Here is a 13,887-nt window from a genome sequence, read left to right as displayed (position 1 = left end):
ACTTTTTCAAATAAGCATATACGAAAATGTTCGCTAAGTTCATAAGCATTTAACTCAAATAACATGTCAAAATAATCATTACTAGCAATTAAACAAGTTTCAAATGGCATTATCTCTCAAAAATCAAGTTCATGAATATTAGACTTGAAAAAGTCCACTTTAATTCTCAAAATCATGTTTAGGCTCAAAGTTTGGATCATTTAACTACCTAAACATGTTACACTACTTAATTTAGCAACAATTCATGACAAAAATCGGCCATAACCTGTTTATATCAAAAAGCCCCAAATTGCTCAAGAACACAAACCCTAGATTACTCAAAATTTGAAGTTTAAGGCTTCTAATCATGTTAAATAGCATCAATCTAGGTTATACAAGCATAATACATAAACAATTTAAGCATAATTACACTAAAAAGCATCAAAATCAAATTGGGGAAAAAATTGCTCAAGAACACTAATTTTCGGATTAAATAGTGTTTAGGTGTAGAAATTTACCGTTTTTCTTGAGTAATTCCTTGATAGCATCCTTCTCAACATGATTTTAGTAAAAGATTTGATGATTAACGGTCAAAAATTGTGAATTTGGGGGTGTTTTTTTCGGGTTTTTGCGGTTTGTTTTCGCAGTATTTTCTGTGTTGTGGTGTGCAACTGAGCTGTTCTGGCGTTTTATTTTTTTTCTGTATTTCGGTCCCTCCGCGAGTCGCGGTGTTTGACCCATCAAACTTTGCGAGTCGCGGAGTTTGTATTTTTTTTTTATACTAATTAAAACAATTAAGTAATTAATTTTAAAATTTTGTTTCCCTTGTTATTTAGGACGAAGTCGTTTCGGATCGATGTCATAGTCCGTCCTTCGACAAAATTTTAAAATTTGTCTTTTTCAAGCGATTGTTTTAAAAGTTTAGATTTTTTTAGTTTTTTAATGTTTTTGGCATACTTTAATTCAATAAGATTAAAAATAATGATAATAAAAGTTCTCGTTCCTCCCTCGGGTAAAGCAATTTCGGTTCAACGACCTAGTCTTCAACTTACGACGAATTTTAAAAATCATATTTTTAACTTAATGAGATAAAGTAAATTTTTGTTTTTAAATTCACACCAAACTTAAAATTTAAAGTGCATAAAATTAAAAATTCATATTTTAAAAATTAAAAAAAAAATCACACTAAACTTAATTTAAAAATTCATATTATAAATTCACACCAAACTTATATTAATTTTTCAAATATTTACAATTTTAAATATATTGTTTTTACAAAGTTTACAATATTAATTTAAGATTTATATATTAATTTTAAAAACATGGTAAAAATAAAATTAAAAATCTTTTTGGCTTTTTATCCCACTTTAATCAATCAAATATTATCAAAAATATGCGCCCCTCTTTTCGGTAAAGTAATTTCGGTTCCATGACCTAATTTAACTCATGACGAATTTTTGAAATATTTTGGGTTGATTGATTAAAGATATTTATACCTTAAGAATAAACGTTAAATTTCGCAGTGATGTAATAAATTTTTGTATGATATCAATAATTTTGGTCGCCAAACCTAATTTTATTCAATACCAATTTAATACTTTATAGCGAAAAAATTAGCGTTTATTATCAAAAGGTTAAAAATAATAATAAATAAAAAATAAAAACTGTACAGACTTACCTGTGAGATAGTATTCTTAGTTATATGATCTATCCCATTCATAAGATAGTCGGTTTAATTGGTTTTCCATAGCTACATAAGCGTAACCTCGAGCATTCAGTGTCTTTTCTTCTAAACATATGAACGGTCCGTCTCTGCATAAAGTAACAAATTCGGTATTTGAATAGGTTTGATTATTTGAACATTTACCTCCATGTGACCATTTTCCGCATTTGTGACATCTTTCTAGGTGTCGTGCTCTTCTTTTCGCTGCGGATTTTGATTTTCCTTTACCAAATTGTAACTTATTATCTTCGCATCTGGATTCTTTTCTTACTCCGTCCAATCTTTCTCTGATTACTGATACTATTTCACTCGGAAGTGTGTCATTATTACGTTTAGTGATCAAAGCGTGTAGCATTAGACCATGGTTTAGTTCACAGGCAGTCTTCATTTTGTAAAAACCTAAAAAAAATAAAAATTCAGAATGGGGGGAGAAGACTAGCTCTTTAGGGTCTGCTAGGAAAAGGCCATTCGGGTTCCATTTTCGAGAACTACACGAAAACAGACAATCTAACTCTAACAGAAATACATATTATCCTTAAAATACTTGATTCTCCCCACACTTAGTTAGCTGTGGTGTCGAAATTGTGATTAACTTCGTTGTCGACTTCCATCGGACTATCTATGTAGTGTTTAACTCTATGACCATTAACTTTAAATTCAATCCCATTTGAATTTATTAATTCTACTGTTCCGTATGGAAAAACTCTTTTAACTATGAATGGTCCAGACCATCTTGATTTCAATTTTCCAGGAAATAGCTTGAATCGTGAATTGAAAAGAAGAACTCTGTCTCCTTCCTTAAATTCTTTTGAAGTTCTGATTCTTTTATCATGCCATTTCTTCGTTCTTTCCTTATAGATCAACGAATTTTCGTATGCTTCATGTCTTAATTCTTCTAATTCATTTAGTTGACTTAATCGTAGACGTCCGGCTTCATGTAAATTAAGATTACATGTCTTCAAAGCCCAAAATGCTTTGTGTTCAATTTCTACTGGAAGATGACATGCTTTTCCATAAACAAGTCTAAAAGGTGTGGTTCCAATTGGAGTTTTGTAGGCTGTTCTAAAAGCCCAGAGTGCATCCTCCAATTTAATGGACCATTCCTTCGGATTTGATCCTACGGTTTTCTCTAGAATACGTTTTAAAGCTCGGTTGGTATTTTCAACTTGTCCACTTGTTTGTGGATGATATGCGGTGGAGATTTTATGAGTTACTCCATATCTTTTAAGAACTTTCTCAAGTTGATTATTACAGAAATGAGTACCCCGATCACTTATTAAAGCTTTCGGTGTTCCAAACCTTGCAAAAAGACGTTTTAAAAAGTTGACTACAACTCGTGCATCGTTAGTTGGGAGAGCTTGTGCTTCCGCACATTTAGATACATAATCAATGGCTACGAGTATATATAGATTATTATGAGATTTTGGAAATGGACCCATAAAGTCAATACCCCAAATGTCAAATACTTCACATACTTGAATGACATTTTGTGGCATTTCATCACGTTGACTTATTTTTCCGGCCCTTTGACAAGCATCACAGGATTTGCAAAGAAGGTGTGCGTCTTTATAAATTGTAGGCCAATAGAATCCAGCATCATAAACTTTTCTTGCTGTTAGTTGAGGCCCATAATGCCCTCCTGTTGGTCCTGTGTGACAATGGTTTAAAATTTTACTAGCTTCATCTCCAAATACACATCGGCGTATTATTCCATCGGGACAACTTTTAAACAGATGTGGATCTTCCCAGAAATAGTGTTTTATATCACTGAAGAATTTCTTTCGTTTTTGGTACGATAATCCTTTTTCAAGGAATCCACATACTAAATAGTTTGCATAGTCTGCAAACCATGGGATTTCATTATAATCTATCTTCAATAGATATTCATCAGGAAAGTTGTCTTGTATGGCCGATTCATTTAGAACTTCTAATTCGGGATTTTCAAGACGAGAAAGATGATCAGCGGCGAGATTTTCTGCTCCTCTTTTATCTCGGATTTCAATATCAAACTCTTGTAAGAGTAAGATCCAACGGATTAATCTTGGTTTGGCATCTTGTTTCGAAAATAGGTATCTAAGAGCAGAATGGTCGGTATAGACCACCGTTTTTGCTAGAACGAGGTATGATCGAAATTTGTCAAAAGCAAAGACAATAGCAAGGAGTTCTTTTTCAGTAGTTGTATAGTTCGTTTATGCTCCTTGTAACATCTTACTGGCATAATATATAGGTTGAAATCGTTTTTCAATCCTTTGTCCTAAAACGGCTCCCATTGCAAAATCACTTGCATCGCACATTAGTTCAAATGGTAGATTCCAATTTGGTGTTATCATGATCGGCGCATTAGTTAGTTTCTCTTTAAGAATATTAAAAGATTTGATACACTCATCTGAAAAGATGAATGGATCATCCTTTTCTAGGAGTTTATTCATAGGAGTGGCAATTTTAGAAAAATCTTTTATGAAACGTCGGTAAAAACCAGCATGCCCTAGAAAACTCCTAACTCCTCTAACATTGGTGGGATGTGGAAGTTTAGCAATTACATCTACTTTAGCTCTATCCACTTCAATTCCTTCTTTTGAAATTTTATGACCAAGAACGATGCCTTCTTTAACCATAAAATGGCATTTCTCCCAATTAAGAACTAGATTTGATTGTTCGCATCTAATAAGCATTCGTTCCAGATTAACTAGACATGATTCAAATGTATCACCGAAGACTGAAAAGTCATCCATGAAAACTTCCATGCATTGTTCTATCATGTCGTGAAAAATCGCCATCATACACCTTTGAAAGGTTGCAGGGGCGTTACAAAGTCCAAATGGCATGCGTTTGTAAGCAAAAGTACCATAAGGGCACGTGAATGTGGTTTTATCTTGATCTTCGGGTGCTATTGAAATTTGAAAATATCCGGAAAATCCATCTAGAAAACAATAGTAACTATTTCCGGCTAATCTTTCCAACATTTGATCTATGAAAGGTAAGGGAAAGTGATCTTTTCTGGTGGCGTCATTTAATTTTCTATAATCAATACACACACGCCATCCTGTTACAGTCCTAGTAGGAATAAGCTCATTTTTCTCATTTGTAATGACAGTCATGCCACCCTTCTTAGGCACGCATTGAACTGGGCTTACCCATGGACTATCAGAGATTGGATAAATTAGACCTGCATCTAGCAGTTTAATAATCTCTTTCTTAACTACATCTTGCATATTAGGATTTAGTCTTCGTTGGCGTTGCACATACGTTTTATGACCTTCTTCCATAAGGATTTTATGTGTGCAATACGAAGGACTTATTCCTTTAATATCATGAATCTTCCATGCAATGGCTGGTTTATGAGCTTTCAACACAGAAATGAGTTGTGATTTCTCATTTTCAGTAAGAGAAGACGATATTATTACAGGTAATTCAGATTCACCATGTAAATAAGCGTATTCCAAATGGTTTGGAAGTGGCTTTAACTCTAATTTCGGTGGTTCTTCTATCGATGATTTATATCGATATCTGTCTTCTTCTTTTAGCATTTGAATTTCTTCTGTTGTTGGTTCATATCCATTAGCTATAAGTGTAGCTAACATTTCAGCTTCATCAATTTGTTCTGTTCCTTCTCCTAAAGAACATTCTCCTGTTCCTTGTAATTCTGGAAATTCTTCTAATAATTCTGCATGTGCATCTATAGTTTGAATATAATAACATGTATCATCTGCAGATTGTGGTTGTTGCATTGCTCTATCAACTGAAAAGGTAACACTCTCGTCCTCTATACTTAGGGTCAATTTCTTACCGAACACGTCTATCATTGCTTTAGCCGTATTTAAGAATGGTCTTCCTAATATGAGAGGAACTTGAGAATCTTCTTCCATGTCCAGAACAACAAAATCTACTGGAAATACTAAAGTACCAACTTTAACTAGCATGTTCTCCATTATCCCTCTAGGATATTTTATTGATCTATCGGCTAGTTGTATGCTTATTCTGGTTGGTTTCAATTCTCCAAGGTCTAGTTTAGCGTATAGTGAATATGGCATTAGATTTATACTAGCACCTAAGTCTGCCAATGCTTCTATTGAACTAAGACTACCCAGAAAACATGGAATTGTGAAACTTCCTGGATCAGATAGTTTTTCTGGTATCTTATTCAACAGCACTGCTGAATAATTAGCATTCATGGTAACAGCCGAGAGTTCTTCCATTTTCTTTCTATTTGAGATTAGATCTTTCAAGAATTTAGCATATCTAGGCATTCCTGAAATCACATCAATGAAAGGAAGAGTTACAATTATCTGTTTAAACATATCCAAGAATTTGGATTGCTCGGCTTCAAGTTTCTCTTTCTTCATTTTACTCGGGTAAGGAAGTGGTGGTTGGTATGGTTTAACATAAGGTTTAGCCTTAACTGTGTTATCTTCATTAACCTTTTCAACTACCTGTTCTTTTTCCTTATCTTGATCAGGTTGTGGTTCTTGTGGAGTAGGAATAGCTTCATCAGAAGTTACAGGTATTTCAGGTGGTTTAAGTGTTGTACCACTTCTTGTGGTAATAGCTTTAGCTGTTTTATTCCGGGGATTAGCATTTGTATCACTAGGTAGACTTCCCGGTTTTCTTTCACCTATTAACCTTGCTAGGTTACTTACTTCTCGTTCCAGATTTTGAATAGAAGCTTGTTGATTTCTAAATGCTTGAACATTTTGTTCATTAGTTTGTTTTTGAGATGTGAAAAACTGCGTTTGAGTTTCAACTAGCTTCGTCATCATATCTTCTAAATTCGGCTTTTTATCCTCGGTTTGTTGTGGTGGTTTGTTTTGAAAATTAGGTCTTTGCTGATTGTAATTATTATTGGATACTTGTTGATTGCTAGGACCTTGTTGGTTGTTGTATGGAATATTTCGGTTATAATTCTGGTTTTGATTGTAAATCGGTCTTGGCGGTTGATAATTATTCTGATAATTATTTCCAGGCCTTTGGTTTATGTATGAAATATTCTCTCTTTGTTCCATTGTTAATTCAATACTGAGACAATCTTTTGTCAAATGTGGTCCTCCACACTGCTCACAACTAATTCGTATTGAGTGAATATCTTTAGTCATCTTTTCCATTCGTCTCTCGACAACATCTATTTTTGCGGAAATGGAATCTAAGTCATGGCTAGAATCGGCTCTAGCTGCTTTAGATGATCTAACGATATCTTTTTCTTGGTGCCACTCATGTGAGTGGGAAGCAGTGTTATCAATAATTTTGTAAGCATCAGTTTCGATTTTCTTCATAATAGAACCACCAGCTGCTATATCTATGTCTTTCCTTGTAGTGATGTCGCATCCTTGGTAGAATATTTGTACTATTTGACAGGTATCTAAACCATGTTGAGGACATCCTCTCAATAACTTTCCAAATCTTGTCCACGCCTCATATAGAGTTTCATTCGGCTTCTGTGTGAATGTAACAATTTCTCCTTGAAGTCTTACGGCTTTAGATGCAGGAAAGAATTGTTTAAGAAATTTTTCAACTAAAACGTCCCATGTATCGATCGCCCCTTCAGGTAACGATTCCAACCAATCTTTGGCTTCTCCCTTTAAAGTCCAGGGAAATAACATGAGATATATCTGTTCATCCTCCACTTCTCGGATTTTAAATAGTGTGCAGATCCTATTAAAGGTACGTAGATGTTCATTTGGATCTTCCTTCGGCGCACCACTAAATTGGCATTGATTAGTCACCATATGTAGAATTTGTCCTTTGATTTCATAATCTGGTGCATTAATGTCTGGATGAGTAATTGCGTGACCTTGGCCAGTGCGTTTAGCTCTCATTCGGTCTTCCATACTAAATGGTTATGTTACTTCCATAATTGAATTTGTGAATCGGAATCACTAGAGGATTCTGATTTAATGGTTCGTTCCTCAACAATCTCTGTTTGAATGATTGGTGGTTCCGGAGGAAAGTTTAGTGGTTCAGGATCTACGAATCGTCCCTGAATATTCTCCGGATTCTCAATTGTGAGGTCGGGTTCAAAAAATGGATTATCGGAAATTTGAACTGGAGTACTTGGTCGATTGGATGACGATTCTAAAGAAAAATCAACGGCAGTAATATTTGCTAAATGTCTTGATCTAGTTACAGGTGGTGAACGTACAAAAGGTGGTGAACGTCTTGCTCGGTGCATTCACTGAATATCCTATTAGTTTTTAAAAGGAAAGAAAAATTATAATAAGTTATCCAATCAATAGACTTTTCTGATTTTGCCCACGTTTCGAATAGCCAAAAGATGCAGCAGAGGGGCAGGATTCGTTTGGTCTCAATATAATTGAGGACTGTTTGGCTCCAATAACTCGGCCCACGTACAAATCCAACTATTACTACGAACCAGGAAATTTTGATGTCTATCAATTTAACCACTTAAAATAAATTTTCGTAATTTTAAGAAATTTAGATAAGAAGTAGAATAAAAATCTATGTTCTAAAAACTAGAATGGCGAGAAATAAGAAAGAAAAAGAGTTCGTCGGAAAAAGGTCGAAAAAGAAAAATGGTTGAAAAATAAAAGGTGACGAAAAACTAAAAGAAACTTATAACACTTAAAAACACTTGACTAACCTAACCTTATTAGTACAACTAACTTAAAATTATAATCGCAAATTGAGATTACTAATTGGAATGATAATTGATACATAGGTAAAAGGTGTCTAAAAATATTAAAGCTTACAGGAAAAACTAAATCCCAAATGGAAATAACTTAAAAAGAAACTAAAACTTAAAAAGGCGTCGCAAAATTCTAAAGTACCTAAATCTTAGTCTAAAGAAAAAGCACTTAAGGAATTCTACGGCAAAGCCTAAAAATCTAGAAGTAAAAATAACTATGGCAAAAACTAAATTTAAAACTAAATACTAGCGAAAAATACAAATATTACGCTAAAACAATTAAAAAGGGACAAAATATAAAAATATACAAAAAGTTGTAAAAATTACAATTTTTATAAAAATATTATTTTTATATTAATTATTTATTAAAACTATTAATTTTATATTTTATTAAACTAATTAAAACAAAATAAACTAATAAAAACTAAATATTATAATAAATATACCCTAATTAGGGTTTAAGTTTAAATATAATTAATAAAAACCCGTAATTAATGCTGCTACGGCTTTGTGTACCCGTGTCAGACTGTCTCCGCGAGTCGCGGTATTCGAGGCTGCAAACTCCGCGAGTCGCGGGGTTCCAAAATTCAACTCTGGTACAGTTTTTTAATTCGACGTTTTTTTTTTTTTTTTTTTCTGTTTTATATTTTCTGTTTAAATCAAAATATTTATATAATAAAAACTTATATTTAAAAACTAAAATAAAAATAGAACTACTTTATAATTTTAAAAATATCTTAAAAATAGATTTATATATATATTAAATTTTTTTTCCAGTTTTTTTTTTTTTTTTTATGTTCTAAATAAACACAAAATATTTAAATAAAACTTATATTTTTATAAAATAAAAATAAAGAAACTTTATAAAACTTAAATATTTAACAAACTCTTAAAAATATTTATATTTTTGTTTTCTTTTTATATTTTCGAATAATTAAAAACGTATTTTTTTACAAAAACGTATTTTTATAAAAGTAAACTAAAAATAAAAATCTTTTTTTTTTATATTAGCGTTGCGCTTCCGGCTTTTAAGCTAGATTGTTCCCTGGCAGCGGCGCCAAAAAATACTTGATGGTCAAAGCTAAGGGGTATAAAATACTATTAAATTTTACAAGAAAATACTATTAAATACGATACAATTTTACACAAGATATTTATTTATTTAGAGAATGGATATACTTAAACCTTGCTACAACACTTATAGACAGTGTACCTAATTGTACAGTAGTGTAGTTTTTAGTAAGTCCGGTTCGTTCCACAGGGAAAATCTTTAAACAAAGCTTAACGCTATATTAGTTTACTTTTATAAAAATACAAATATATATATAAGTAATATTATTATTATAAAGGGGGGTTTTTACCGTTTAATGACCGGTTTGTCGATTTTAAAACTTTAGTCGCAGTTAAAACCAAATGTAAAATAATAAATAAATACAAGACTTAATTTAAAGCGTAAAGTAAATAACGATAATGAAATTGCGAATAATAAAAGTGCGATAAAATAAACTTGCGATAATTAAAAAGTACGATAATTAAAAGTGCAATTAAATACAATAACAATAAAAATGCGATAATTAGAAGTGCAATTAAATATAAAATAAAGGAAATTAAATATGAAATAAAAGAATTATGCTTATTTAAACTTCCGTAACCATGATGTTTGACGTGTTGATTTTAGTTTTATGCCCATGGGTTAATTGTCCTTTGTCCTGGATTATTTAATATGTCCGTCTGGTTTTTGTCCATAACAGTCCATCAGTCATAAATATAAAGTGCGAGTGTCCTCATCAAATTATCCTTATACCAGAAGTTAAATATTCCAACTAATTGGGGACTTAAATTGTAACAAGATTTTAATACTTTGATTAATAATTACACCAGGATGTCGACTGAGTGTAACCCAAGGTTTTAATATTTTGTTATCAATTATACCAAGTGTCCTTGTACATAATTTCACCCCTGTTTTAATTATTCTAGTGGCTATTAATCCATTCCCGTGTCCGGTTAAATGAACGATTATTCGTACATATAAATACCCCGCCCATCGTGTCCGATCGAGTGTATATGGTAATTTATAGGGACGCCCAATTGTAAATCTTTATATTAACATTAACAAACTATCATTTAGTTAAACAAATATAAAGCCCATTAATAGCCCATAGTCTAATTTCCACAAGTGTCGTTCTTTTGTCCAAACTCCAATTATGGTACAAAGCCCAATTACCCAATTTTAGTAATTAGCCCAACATCATGATTACTTCGGATTAAATAAGCATAATAGTAACTTAGCTACGAGACATTAACTTAAAAAGGTTGAACATAACTTACAATGATTAAAAATAGCGTAGCGTTACACGGACAGAATTTCGACTTACACCCTTACAACATTTGCTAACATACCCTTATTATTAGGATTAAAATTAAAATTAAAATATAAATTATAAATATAAATATTACGTATATAGATAGAGAGATTGATGGATATTGGATGATAAATTGATCAGAATTCGTTGGGCTTTATAGGGAGTTTCAGTTTTTGGGGCTCCGCGACTCGCGGCCCATTCCTTCTTCAAACTCCGCGAGTCGCGGAGTTTGTAAATACAGCTCACTCCATTTTGGCTCTTTGTTTACCGACGGTTTTTTATATAAATATAATATATATATATAATTTATATAATTAATTATATATTATATTATATTTATATACATAGTTAACTTGTAATTTTTAGTCCGTTGCGTCGAGCGTTGAGAGTTGACTCTGGTCCCGGTTCCGGATTTTCGAACGTCCTTGCGTACAATTTAATATCTTGTACTTTGCGTTTTGAATCTTGTACTCTTGTAATTTCGAGACGTTTCTTATCAATAATTGGAACCTCTTTGATTGTCTTTTGTACTTTTGAGCTTTTTGGTCGTTTGCGTCTTCAATTCGTCGAATCTGTCTTTTGTCTTCACCTTTTATTATTTAAACGAATATCACTTGTAAATAGAACAATTGCAACTAAAAGCTTGTCTTTCTTGAGGAATAATGCTATGAAATATATGTTCGTTTTTAGCATTATCAACTCAAATCCAGGATTGATGACAACAACATCGGCGGCGATAATGCTTACACCGACAAACTACCACAGGCAATTGAGGAAGAAGAAAGGGCAAAGACACTATTCAGGCAAATCAACCAACTAGCAATCAACATGGATCACATCTAGAAGCAGTGACATCATTGCTTACGCTTCTATCAATAATGTTTGTAATAATGTGTGCCCCACATAGTGGGAATCTTTGCTTTTTCGTCCACTGACTAAAGTGGAGTAGGTATTGTATTCTAGTGTGCATTATTTTCACTTTTCATCGTGCCTTACCTGTAAAGATGACTTTCCAGCATCATTTGAGTTGGCTATGGGGCCCAATGTGCACCCGCACTCAAAATTGTCTGAAGATAGCATCTATCTAAGGCCTATATATAGCGTTATACAACCGAACCAAGAAGGGAACCAATCACAGTAAATGAAAGTGATGTCGAAGATATTGAAGAACATGCTTACATGTTAAGGCATGAGTCCCATGAAGAAGATAATGAGTATATCTGGGATACTCTTGGCCAGGATAATGGCAAATTTCAATTTATGGTAAAATATGGCAAAAAGAATTACGTGCCATGGGATCCAGTACTTGGCTGGGAAACAGATTCTGAACCAGATGAAGATGATGAAACCCAAAGAATAGCTAACGCTACCCCAAACCCAAACCAAGAAATGCCATGGGATATTTAAGTTGATCAACTAAATTTCTGCATTTCTGCAAAAAATTTGGGTTCTCTTTTCCTTCAACCTCGTCCAAAATATTGAGTTGTGCAAACTCAATATAATCTAATGCTGGAAATATGCAAGAAAATGGTTTAGTTTTATCAACCACAAAGATGAAGATAGGAGTCAAGCAGATTGATTTCCTAGGAGCAGTCATAGGAGAAGGGAAGACATCAATTGATCCAGTCACAAAGAAAGAAGTAAGAGGAAAAGAAAGAATGGTGTGCAGTTTTAACTTCCCTTCTCCTATGACTGCTTCTAGGAAATCAATCTGCTTGACTCCTATCGCAGTCGTAGATGTTAATATTTAGTAACTGCTCAAACCCTCAGATTCTCACTGTGCCTGTTTATCATGGCTAGCTAATAGGTTAAGTCGTCCCGTTACATAGATAAATAGAAGATAAGTGAGATGAAGTCAGACAAGGGGATTGAGTATTAAGCCTAGATTATTATTATTGCATATGGTAAGATGCTATTATACTAATGTTTACTTCTTTAAGTACTCATGTAATAGTAATAATAATAACAATTTTTTTCTTAGGAAAATTCAAGTTATGATCCAAATTGTTTGACTATGGAACGGGTTATGCAGACACAACTAGGAAACCAACATAAGAATAAACAATGGAGGCTTCACTGTTATTATGATACTTTTTCAACAGAAGACGATGCACTTACTCATCCCCCAAAGGGTATTAAAGTTAATGATTGGGTACTTCTTTGTGAGAGGTTTGCAAGTGAGGAGTTTCAGGTTTGAACTCTTTTTATATCATTTTCATCTAGTGCATCGGTTTTCTATGAATGTCCATTCTTCGAGTAGCTTTACCTTTTAAGTTTTAACTTCATAATTCTATGAATGCCCATTCTGTTTTTACTTTCCTGAGGTTAAATACACTATTTTTCAGTTTCAAAACAAGTAGGATTTTGTATGTTTTCTATTGAAGATTGATAACTAAATAAAACGAATTCTGACTATAGTTGGATTTTGGTACAGTTTCACCGGCTGTTGGTACAGTTTCAATTGCTAGGATAGTTGATATGGTGAGTAGCTTTACAGTTTCAATTGCTAGGATAGTTGATACGGTGAGTAGCTTTTGTAAACCACATAGCATTTTGTTTCATTGTTTTGTCCGCTTTTAAGATGTTCATATGAAACAGAAAAGGAGAGAAGGACATGAAGTTTCAGCAATTGATAGATACAGAATTGCTCATTTTTCAAAAAAGAAAAAAAAATGATAAATGAAGAGGCAGAAAACACTTTGGTAAGAGCATAATTAGCATTAAGTTTGTATTTGAATTTTATTTATTTATTAAATTTATTAATTTGTTATAAAAACAAGCTGGTATGTTATGCAGAAACAATTGCAAAGTGAGGAAACTAGTTCTTCATGTACTGCAGCAGAGATATGTTTGAAAACGCTAAAACGTATTCCTGGATACGTAAAAGGGCGTTCAACTTCAACGAAACATGTTTTGGCTATGGAAAATTTACGAATGGAGTTAGAGTCTGAAAATAAAAGATCAACAGCTTTGGAGGAGCGATCAACAGCTTTAGAGGAACTAGTTTCGGGGTTTCAGCAAGAGCAATCTCATTTTCACAAGGAGCAAAGCTACATGAAGGAGGAAATGAAACTCATGAGAAAGGAGTTAGAACGGTTATCTAAGTTGTAACCTCAAGATACTGTAAGTTCATATAAATCTTAAAAAGTTGTATTTTTCATTTGAAGAGGTCTAGATAATGGAAT

The 13,887-nt window shown here is 32.9% G+C and overlaps 1 long non-coding RNA gene across 1 annotated transcript; it reads left to right on the top strand.

Moving 5' to 3' along the window:
- Nucleotides 1–13,126: 13,126 nt before the first annotated feature.
- Nucleotides 13,127–13,672, top strand: LOC139904603 (uncharacterized). The gene is made up of 3 exons (XR_011778906.1): nucleotides 13,127–13,183; nucleotides 13,301–13,404; nucleotides 13,499–13,672. It is a non-coding gene; the product is annotated as an uncharacterized lncRNA (long non-coding RNA).
- The last annotated feature ends 215 nt before the right edge of the window (nucleotides 13,673–13,887 follow it).

Source organism: Rutidosis leptorrhynchoides, chromosome 4 (genome assembly GCF_046630445.1).
Source record: "Rutidosis leptorrhynchoides isolate AG116_Rl617_1_P2 chromosome 4, CSIRO_AGI_Rlap_v1, whole genome shotgun sequence".
In the NCBI taxonomy this organism is placed as follows: Eukaryota; Viridiplantae; Streptophyta; class Magnoliopsida; order Asterales; family Asteraceae; genus Rutidosis; species Rutidosis leptorrhynchoides.
The sequence above is the reverse complement of the archived record's forward strand: the minus strand, read 5'-3'. Positions and strand labels throughout refer to the sequence as shown.